At 47.4% G+C, this 11,385-nt stretch overlaps 1 long non-coding RNA gene across 1 annotated transcript; it reads right to left on the reverse strand.

The window, feature by feature from the left end:
• Positions 1 to 9,354: 9,354 nt before the first annotated feature.
• LOC142244355 (uncharacterized) lies at positions 9,355 to 10,798 on the reverse strand. The gene is made up of 3 exons (XR_012724525.1): positions 10,725 to 10,798; positions 9,708 to 9,755; positions 9,355 to 9,427 (listed from the first exon to the last, which is right to left on the reverse strand). It is a non-coding gene; the product is annotated as an uncharacterized LOC142244355 (long non-coding RNA).
• Between the last annotated feature and the right edge of the window lie 587 nt (positions 10,799 to 11,385).

Here is an 11,385-nt window from a genome sequence, read left to right on the forward strand (position 1 = left end):
TGTGTTGTCTGCCAAAATGTGGACTAGCCGACAGTCATGAGAAAGGCAGTGTGACATGAACTGTGCCATGTGTCCCAGACTCCAAACTGGAAACCTTTGTGTGTCACTGCTAACTATACTTTCTGTCTCCCTAAACCTCCTCTCCTCCTCAGTCTCTCTCTCCTCCTCTTGCTTCTCCTCAGGCCATCCATGATGGACAGCCCTGAAGCTTGGTTTTGTCAATCTTCATCCTCCTCCTCATCCTCATGATGCTGAGCAAAGGTGGCCTGAGCTTGTTGGCCGAGGTTGTGCGGATTACTAGCAACCGTTGTGAAGTCTGGATCCACAGACAACTCGGGTGCATTAACACTTTGTTCAGTCAGACCATTCAGAGAGCATTTCAATAAACAAATCAGTGGAATGGTAATACTGATAACAGCATCATCACTGCTAACAATGTTGGTACAGTAATCAAAATTCTCCAAGACCTGACAAATATCTGCAATCCCCACCCACTCGGCAGTACTTATGTCTGGCAGCTGTGTCTGACTGGTATGTTTAAGCTGGAAGCTGTAGCCAATGAGATAACAGACACGTGACTGGTCACATGGCTATTTTGACGTCACGATAGGTCCTGCATCACTGCTGGCAGTGCTGCTTACCAGGAGGATTCAGCGATCATCGGATGGAATAGTGGCAGGAGACAAAGTGCAGGACACGTTGCGAGAACTGGTAAGTGTTATGGCAATGTTTATTAACTGTATGTGTACGTTTATAATGTGTTTTTATGTGTTTGTGATTGCCTCCCATTGTTTCCTATGGGTTTGAGTGGTTCGCCGAACCGGTTCGCCGAACCAAACTCGAACAAGACCTCCGTTCGGCAAACCAAGCTCGAGCCAAACCGTGACCGGTTAGCTCATCTCTAATGATGACTTTGCCCTCCTCCTCCACCAGCACCACCGGCTCCAGTGGCCCTCTAAGGGCCACTGGCTGTTCTCAAATCTCTCAGGTGTGCCCTGTAACATATTGGGGAGGGATGGCAGTCATTTGCAGTTTTCTGCATCCCCTATATCATTAGTGTGAAAGGTGGAATACGTACTCCATAACACTATACAGTGCTATTGCCAATGTGGCCATTTGGATGTTGGCCTTGCCCTCTTCCTCCTCCTCCTCTCCCACCAGCACCACCAGCTCCAGTGGCCCTCTATTTAAATTCTATTCAAATGATTCAGAAATCTATGTTTTATGGACAAATGACCACCACGCTGGGACATCGAAGCTGATATCATTGATGATGATTGCATCTGACCAAAGGCAAGTTGGGAGCAGGAGGCATCATCACCTGCTTCCTAGACCGCAGTTTCTGAAGCATGCAGCACCGTGGAAGTGGCAGTTGTTTTAGTCTTGAACTCAGACTTTATTCCACTAGCTAACACCGAGGATTTAAAAAAATTCAGTTTACCCAGAGGGGAATGGTTCAAAGACCATGTAGCAAAGCATCATAAGTTTCTCCCAATAGCTCCTAACAGCTTATTTAAAAAAAAAATGGTAGGATAAGCAACAGGGCATAACATACCAAGGAGTTTACTACATTCAGTTCCCCTAGGGTGTAGTGGTTCAGACATCATTTAGCTAAGCATCATAAGGTACTCCCAAGAGCTCCCAACAGCTTATTTTAAAAAATTGGTAGCATAAACAACAGGGCATAACATGCCAAGAAGTTTAATACATTTAGTTTCCCCAGGGAATAATAGTTCAGACACTATGGAGCACTGCATCAGTCGGTACTCTCAACAGCTTTTTATTAAAAAATGGTAAGATAACCAACAGGGCATAAGATGCCAAGAAGTTTAATACATTCAGTTTCCCCAGGGGATAATGGTTCAGACACTATGGAGCACTGCATCAATAGGTTCTCCCAACAGCTTTTTATTAAAAAATGGTAGCATAAGGAACAGGGCATAACAAGCCAAGGAGTTTAATACATTCATTTTCTCACGCCGTCAAAAGGTCGCAGAAAGACTCTGTTCCTACAAGCCGATATGGCAAAATCTCAAGGGCTATCAATCGTGCAATGTGTGCAGTGATGGTTTCTGCCCTTGGGTGCGTAACAGGGTATTTTCGCTACTTTTTGAAGTTCTGAGATATAGACAACTGAACGGAATGCTGGGACACCGAAGCGGATGTGGTCGTTGATGAGTGAGTTTGGCCAACATCAGCTTGGGAGAAGGAGGCATCAGCGGCACCTTCTTGCACACCAGTTTGGGAAGCAGGCAGCCCAGGGGAAGTGGCAGAGTTTGGAGTCTGGAACTCAGGCTTTATTCCACTAGCTAACACCAAGGATTTTAAAAATTCAGTTTCCCCAGGGGAAAATGGTTCAGACACTATGGAGCACAGGATCAGTAGGTACTCCCAAAAGGTTTTTTTTCAAAAAATTGGTAGGATTTGCAACAGGGCATAACATGCCAAGGAGTTTAATACTAGAGATGAGCGAACCGGTCGTGGTTCGGCTCGAGTTCGGTTCGCCGAACGGAGGTCCCGTTCGAGTTCGGTTCGTCGAACATTCGACGAACCGAACTCGAACCGCATAGGAAACAATGGCAGTCATTCACAAACACATAAAAACACCTACAAAACACCCTCAAAGGTGTCCAAAAGGTGACAAACAACTCACAACACAACACAAACACATGGGAAAGTGACAAGAACAAATTCTCATGCGAAAACAAAAGAGCGTAACGAGGAAAAAGAGGACGAGACACAGATATAGGCATGGCACGCCCTTCTAAAATCATGTAAAACACCGCAAGGTGACTCCAAGCAGAGTCTCCCTTTTTTCCAAAAATTGGGCCCCACACACACCCACCCATTCAGTGGCAGCACTTGTGCCCTAGTTGTACACTTTAAAGCTAGATTTGCATCAAGCACATTCAAAAATACGCCATTCTAAACTATCCCCAGGATGACACCGGGGTAGGTAGCAAAGTCTTTGCTGAACCATGACTTGTTCATCTTGGTTCCTTTTAAAAAACAATGTAAGCAAGGGTTACTCCAAGTGGAGTCTCCCTTTTTTCCAAAAATTGTGCCCCACACACACCCACCCATTCAGTGGCAGCACTTGTGCCCTAGTTGTACACTTCACAGCTAGATTTGCATCAAGCACATTCAAAAATACGCCATTCTTAACTGTCCCCAGGATGACACCGGGGTAGGTAGCAAAGTCTTCCCTGATCCCAGCTCTGTTCATCTTGGATCATTTTTAAAAACAATGTAAGTAAGGGTTACTCCAAGCGGAGTCTCCCTTTTTTCAAAAAATTAGGCCACACAGACACCCCATCAGTGGCAGCACTTGTGCCCTAGTTGCAAACAGGATGTTTTGATTTGCATCAAGCACATTCCAAATCCACAAGCATTTACTCTCCCCAGGATGACACTGGGGTATTAAATTCCTTGAGGATCCATGACTTGTTCATTTTGATGAACGTTAGTCTGTCCACATTGTCACTGGACAGATGTGTGCGCTTATCTGTCAGCACACACCCAGCAGCACTGAAGACACGTTCAGAGACAACGCTGGCAGCTGGACACAACAAAATCTCCAAGGCGTAACTGGAGAGCTCTGGCCATTTTTCAAGATTTGAAGCCCAAAATGAGCAAGGCTCCATTTGCAAAGTCATGGCATCGATGTTCATTTGGAGATACTCCTGTATCATCCTCTCCAGCCATTGACTATGTGTTAGACTTGTTCTCTGTTGGCCTTGCAAAGGAGGGTCTAAAAAAATTATGAAAAGATTCCATAAAATTGCTGTTACCAGCACCAGATACAGTCCTACTGGTACGGGTAGACTGTTGAAGATGACGAGACCGTCCCATGTTTGTCAAGTTACAACTGGGAGATTCACTCCCTGCACCTGCACGGTTGTTTGGTGGAAAAGCCGAGCTAAGATCGAGTAACAGCTTCTGCTGATACTCCTGCATACGTGCGTCCCTTTCTATGGCTGGAATTATTTCACAAAATTTGGACTTGTACCAGGGATCTAATAGTGTGGCAAGCCAGTAGTCATCATCACTTCTAATTTTGACAATACGAGGGTCATGTTGGAGGTAGTGCAGCAAGAAAGCACTCATGAGTCTTGCGCAGCCATGCGGACCAAGTCCACACTGTGTTTGTGGCATAGAGGTGCTAACCGTTCTTTCTTCCTCTGACATCTCCCCCCAACCTCTTTGAACTGAAATTTGACCAAGGTCTCCCTCATCTGCTGAGTGTTCCATGTCCATGGACAGTTCGTCCTCCATTTCTTCATGTTCTCCTGCACCTTCCTCAACATTTCGCCTGCTACCATGCGCCCTTGTTGATCCCTGTCCCCCATGGTCCCATGCCTGCCGCGTTTGAGATGATGAACATCTGGACCTTGGAGATGTTGTTATGTCTTGCGCATATGAATCCTCCTGTAGTTCCTCCCCTTCCTGTTGTCCCACCCCCTGACTCCGAATAGTGTTTAGCGTGTGCTCCAGCATGTAAATGACTGGAATTGTCATGCTGATAATGGCATTGTCAGCGCTAAACATATTCGTCGCCATGTCGAAACTGTGCAGAAGGGTGCATAGGTCCTTGATCTGAGACCACTCCATCAGGGTGATCTGCCCCACCTCTGCATCTCGTTGGCCCAGGCTATACGTCATGACGTAATGCACCAGGGCTCGGCGGTGCTGCCACAGTCGCTGTAACATGTGGAGAGTCGAATTCCAGCGTGTCGCCACATCGCATTTCAGGCGATGAACCGGCAGGCCGAAAGACTTCTGGAGTGATGCAAGTCGCTCAGCTGCGGCGCTTGAACGGCGGAAGTGAGCAGACAGTTTTCGTGCCCTGGTCAGAAGGCCATCTAGGCCGGGATAGTGTGTTAAAAATTGCTGGACAACAAGGTTCAACACGTGAGCCATACAAGGTACGTGTGTCACCTTGCCCAGGCGAAGGGCCGCACCCAGGTTTGCAGCATTGTTGCACACGGCCTTACCAGGCTGCAGGTTGAGTGGAGACAACCATTTATTAAACTCGGACCGCAGAGCTGACCACAACTCCTCAGCTGTGTGACTCTTATTCCCAAGACATGTCAAGCTAAAGACCGCCTGATGACGTTGCGCTCTGCTGCCAGCATAGTAATGAGGGGTGCGTGATTCCTTCTGCGCAGTGAGAACGCTGGTGGCCTGACCAGGCAGGCTTGGGGCGGAGGTGGAAGACACAGATGAGGTGGAGGAGGCAGAAGCAGTGGCGGAACTTGGACAGACAGAGGATTGACACACAAGTCGTGGGGACGGCAAGACTTGTGCAGCAGACCCTTCACCATCTATCACCATAGTTACCCAGTGCCCAGTCAGCGACATATAAGGTCCCTGTCCATGCTTACTGGTCCAAGTATCGGTGGTAAAATGAACCCGTTCACACACAGAGTTTCTCAAGGAAGCGGTGATGTTGTGTGCGACATGCTGGTGTAGCGCGGGCACACCTTTCTTAGAGAAGTAGTGGCGACTGGGCATCTGGTACTGGGGCACAGCGACAGACATAAGGTCTCTAAAATCCTGTGTGTCCACCAGGCGGAAAGGCAGCATTTCGGTAGCCAAGAGCTTACAGAGGGATAAAGTCAACCTCTTAGCTTTGTCATGGGTCGCAGGAGATGGCGTTTTATTTGTCCACATCTGAGGGACAGAGATCTGGCTGCTGTGTGTAGACGGTGTTGAGTAGGGTGTCCCTGGAAAAATGCAGGTTTGTGAGGAAAGTGCAGTCGGAGACATGATGTTGCCTTCATCCAACGTTGGTGCTATCGATGTCTGAGAGAGCTGTACACACGCACTTGTTTTCCCTTCCAAACCAACTGACGACCTACCAAGCAAACTGCCTGTTGCGGTTACAGTGGTGGAAGTTGTGCGTGGAAAACCAGGTGTGACAGCTGTCCCCACAGTCCTAGAAGATGAAGAGCGCGCGGATGCACTGGAAGGGGCAGGCCGTGGATGGTTCGCTCCGCTAGGCCACATTACAGCACGGTGAGTTTCCCACTGGGACCTATGATATTTATTCATGTGACGATTCATGGAAGAAGTTGTCAAACTGCTGAGGTTTTGACCTCTACTAACAGAATCATGACAAATTTTACAAATCACATAATTTGGGCGATCTTTTTCTATGTCAAAAAAAGACCAGGCTAGGCAAGGCTTAGAGGGCATGCGACCTGCTGAGCCCCCCCGACTAGTGCTCAAAGGCAGAGTGGTGGCTGATGATGCAGTTGTAGACGTGCTACCAGTGCTCCGACTCTGTCAAGGAAGGCGCAAGGTAACTTCGTCGTCGGTTGCATCCTCCTCCACCGCCTCTGTTGACCTCCTCGAGTGCCTGACTGTGGGTTGACAGTAGGTGGGATCTAGAACTTCCTCATCAATTGTTGTGTTTGCACTCCCCTCACCCTCAGACTGAGCCTCTTCTTGCCCTGACCGAATATTTAAGTTGTCATCACAATCTGGTATCTGCGTCTCATCGTCATCAGTATGTTCCTCATTGTCTATAACCACAGGTGTTACAGTTTGTGACAAAGGGTCAACATTATGCTCAGAAACTTGGTCCTCACGGCCTGAATCAGAGTCACAAAGGTTCTGGGCATCACTGCAGACCATTTCCTGGTCTGTACTCACTGTAGCTTGGGAACAGACCTCTGATTCCCAGGCTATAGTGTGACTGAACAGCTCTGCAGACTCAGCCATCTCAGTTCCACCATACTGTGCAGGGCTGATGGAGACTTCAGAGCTGGGAGAAAGCATGTTTGATTGGGATGACAACTCAGAGGACTGGTGTTTTTTGGATGCGGTAATTGAGGTGGCTGAGAGGGCACTTGTTGGACCACTTGAGATCCATTCAAGCATTTTCCTTTTTTGGCCATCATCTACCTTTGTTCCTGTTGTTCGTGTCCGTAAAAAAGGGAGCACATCGGATTGTCCATGGTAAGTAGGAGACATCTTACTTTTGCTGGTAGATGGTCTATCTTCAGCAGATGTTAATGGAGCTTTGCCACCTTCCCCACGGACAAACCCTTTTTTTCCTTTTCCAACACGCCTCTTTACCTTTCCACCAGCATCTGTCATTTTGCCACTCATGTTGATTGCGACAAGATTGTGCACTTAAAATGTGGTAGTAAAAATTGAGAGGTGGTGTAGATTGCAGCGGTGGTCTAGCTTTATTAACAGCAGAATAATAAAGAATAATTATCCCTGACAATGCAACTACGGCCCTTAAACTGGCAGCATAAATTGCTAGTATAATGGCTTAGTAACAATGAGTTTTAGTGTGCAATGCAGGCAGACGTGCTGCAAATATCTTTGCACTACTGGGGCAATACAAAGTCCAAAAGCCACGTTTAGGATGCCACTAAGTTCACTCAGTGTTTGCTAGTATAATGGCTTAGTAACAATGAGTTGGAGTGTGCAATGCAGGCAGACGTGCGGCAAATATCTTTGCACTAGTGGGACTATACTGAAGTCCAATAGCCACGTTTCGGATGCCACTAAGTTCACTCAGTGTTTGCTAGTATAATGGCTTAGTAACAATGAGTTGGAGTGTGCAACGCAGGCAGACGTGCTGCAAATATCTTTGCACTAGTGTGACTATGCAGAAGTCCAATAGCCACATTTAGGATGCCACTAAGTTCACTCAGTGTTTGCTAGTATAATGGCTTAGTAACAATGAGTTTTAGTGTGCAATGCAGGCAGACGTGCTGCAAATATCTTTGCACTACTGGGGCAATACAAAGTCCAAAAGCCACGTTTAGGATGCCACTAAGTTCACTCAGTGTTTGCTAGTATAATGGCTTAGTAACAATGAGTTGGAGTGTGCAATGCAGGGACTGATGGTATGTCCCTTTCCCTCTGTAGCAGGCTGCGCAGGCTCTCTCTCTGGTGCTTCTCTGCTGGAATCCACACCGGTCCTTGATGCTGCAGCTGTACTTTTGGGATGTTTTTGGGCCAGGTGCTTGCAGCTCTCCTGCCCTTCGGATTCGGCTACCAGGGAGTATGTTTAAGCCCTGGTGGCCACAGACTCCGATGTCCGAGTCTCTCCGCTGCCTCTCAGCTACTCCTGCTTCTCTGGGCCAAGCTACTCTAGCTCTAGGCCCCAGATACACAGGACAGCTCACTCTGCGTCTGTTCACTTCCACTGCTCTCTACAGACTGAACACTACTTCCTCTCTCAGATCAGACTTAAGGGAAGCTCCCTGGAATCCCAGGTTCAGAGCTCCCCCTGCTGGCCGGAGGGAGAACTGCGTTGGGTGTTAAACTTGCTGGCCAATGGACCTCCCAATTACCTCCAGGCTCAGCATTAACCCTTTGGGAGGGCAATGCTGTTGTGGAGATCAGGTCCTGGGGCGCCACACTCCCCCTTAGTTAAATTCAGTACTCCCGGACTGTAGAAACAAACAAAACAGGTTACAACATTTCATCCCATTGTGGGAGGCGCATTACTTAAACGTTACAACTTAAACACTACTATAGAGTCCAGTGTGGCCCCCTTCCGGGTGTCCATTACACTGCTCCATGGGGGACCCGCCGCGATCAAACCCCCAACGTAGGCTCTGGGCGTGCGTCAGAGCATTGATGACCCCACTCTATGCACGCCGGACGGGTTTTTCTTCAGGGGTGTTGAGCACACTGGTGCTAACTATGAACAATTTAGGTGTTGGCCACCCATAGTCCAGTGGCCCAATTGTCCATTTACTTAATCACCTAAGACAAAAAGCATTTTATACACAACATGACAGACATTTCACATAACTATTTACATTCTGTTAGGTATTTTACTTTCTATGTTCTATACCTTGGAGGGGGCTGTCCCCGAGTGCTACGTTGGGACCGGCGTAGCTCTGGGGTTTGTCCCTGACTACTTGGAGTGTCTGCCCCCCCGTGTGATTGGTAGGCCTAACCCTGACAGGGATACATGTCGGTTGCCTACGGGATCTCAGATTCGCCAAGGGTACGGCAGGTTCACCACTGGCAGGGGGTTGAACCTCCTGTTCCACTGCTGGCGTGTCATCTCGTGTTGGAGCGAATGGTTCTTTAGGTGGTAATATATTGGATCCCAAGCACTCAAATTAGGACAAAGAGAATGAATGCAAAAAAGTGTTTTTTTATTGGACTATTTGCAAAAAAGAAAACGCCACCACAATATAGCAAAAGCCGACGTTTCGGCCTGTTAGGCCTTTTTCAAGGTTTTTGCCTATGAAAAAATGATAGAAAGTATATTACACACCACAAAGTGTCAGAAAAAACAAAAAAGTTTCACAAACATATATATGTACACACGCATATTTATATACAAGGTATTTACACGTACGTATAGTGGGAGGGTGGATAGGACGCATTAGACGTCACGGGATTGTACCATGTGGCGTTTGCTTTGCTTTGCAAGGGTACGTCACTGAATAGAGTAGAGAGCAATTAATTAGCACCAAAAAAAAGGGAAGATGTCATAGTCATACAGTAACAAGCAATAAAAGTCAGTGAGCTCATATTAGATAGCTGTCCTAGGCCAAACCAGGAGGAGACACATGAATAGACAGGGAATCATACTCATCTAGGGACACCATAGAGAGGGCTATATGCATCAGAGCAACAGCAGATTAAGGCAATGCAGGGTACATAAACCAAGGGTACATCAAAGCATAAATTCAGACAAGCATGTTATCATTGGCACATACCGGAGGCCAGGGAGGCCCAGAAGACAGGTGGAGGAAGAGAAAGGATGCCTGTGGAGAGAGATGGTGAGGCAGTGGTAAATACAAGGACGTGCCTGGTGAAGTAGATCAGCAGTTGTGGACTGGAGAGAGCAGAACGCATCTATAGCAAGTTACCTGGATAACACAGGGAGTAGGGACAGGGTCCCAGGGGTCTGTGATGGAGGCAGGAGGCATGTCGGCGTGGTGTATGGCGCGTATTTATAGCCACTTCCGGGTGTCCGGTACTGGGGCTACTGCGCCTGCGTGTATGACGTTGGTGGTGGCGTGGGAACGCAGCTGCGCCTGCGTGGAGCGTCACACTAGGGGCGGGGACAGAACTAGTAGTTTGAGAGGTGTGTGCGATGAAGCGTCACTTCTGTAATGTCTATCGCGCATGCGCGCGTGATGTCACTGCAGCGCAACTGCGCATGCGTGAGGCGTCATAACGGAGACACTGTTTTAGAAGGTGTGTGCTAGTGCTAGTGTGCACGGAGGGGGCGTAAACTAGTGGGTGTGGGCCAAGTCCACAATAGGGGATATGGATGATGGTAATAAGAGACAGGCTGATGCGGGATACTTCTAAACATAGAATAATGTCTATGAGGAGTTGTATGCGCTTAAGGATGTTTATGGATATGGGGGTGTATTATGCAGAAAGTAAAAACTGTAGGATGACAGAATGAGGGGTATGGCCAATTGCCTCTTATTACTGGTTGTGTTAATGTGTGTGTGTGTGTACAGATTGTTAGGGCAGAGGAGTATGAGAAAAGGGGGGGGGAAAGGTTGGTGGGGGGGTTTTAAGATGTGTGTGAAAGAAATATGTAAGAGAAAAGGAAGATCTGAAAGTGATGATATAAAACAGCAGGGAAGTAAATGGATGTGCAGATGTAGTGTAGTATATGTAGTATAGACCGTGGGTTGGGAGTCAATCTGTAACCTAAGACTAATCCGTGTGCCTGGAAGAAAAAAGGGGGGGAGGGGGGTGTTTAGGGATGGTACCTTATAGAAAGGTGGTGCCCATGATAAGGATGTGAGAGTGGAATCCTGCCCGTGATGAAGGTGGTCAATACCTCTGAAAAAGAAAATAAGAATAAATTAGAGCTTGCAAAAGTACACGAATACATGAATACCTGGATATGTACATGGTAGTCTGAAGCGTTTATACAAAAAGACATAGGCTTTAGCCGCTATATATCACAGTTGCTGAATAAAATGGTAGCTGAAAATTAATAGTTAACTTCATATTCTCTGTTCATGCCCCATGGTTCTAGAGTCTGCAATGTATGTATCCAGTAGGCCTCGCGGTCCCTGAGGATTTGAACACGGTTCCCACCCCTCCTGGGCAACGGCACGTGTTCCAAAACCTGATACCTAAGTTGAGATATTGAATGACCCCTAGCGATGAAATGTGCTGGAATCGGAAGTGCAGTTTGACCACAACGTATGGTAGATTTATGTTTACTGATGCGGTCTCGGATATGTTGGGTGGTCTTTAGGTGGATCTGGAACCTCTTCTGTTTCTGGCTCGACCAACTGCGGGAACGTCAGGACTGGTACCACTATGGCATTGTTTATTCGGGTCCAAGTTTTGGGGAATTTCCCAAGGATTGTTTGGATCATCTCTCCCTCTTTTTCTTGACTTTGGGGACTTTCTTGTACT

The sequence above is a fragment of the Anomaloglossus baeobatrachus genome, chromosome 6 (assembly GCF_048569485.1).
Source record: "Anomaloglossus baeobatrachus isolate aAnoBae1 chromosome 6, aAnoBae1.hap1, whole genome shotgun sequence".
In the NCBI taxonomy this organism is placed as follows: domain Eukaryota; kingdom Metazoa; phylum Chordata; class Amphibia; order Anura; family Aromobatidae; genus Anomaloglossus; species Anomaloglossus baeobatrachus.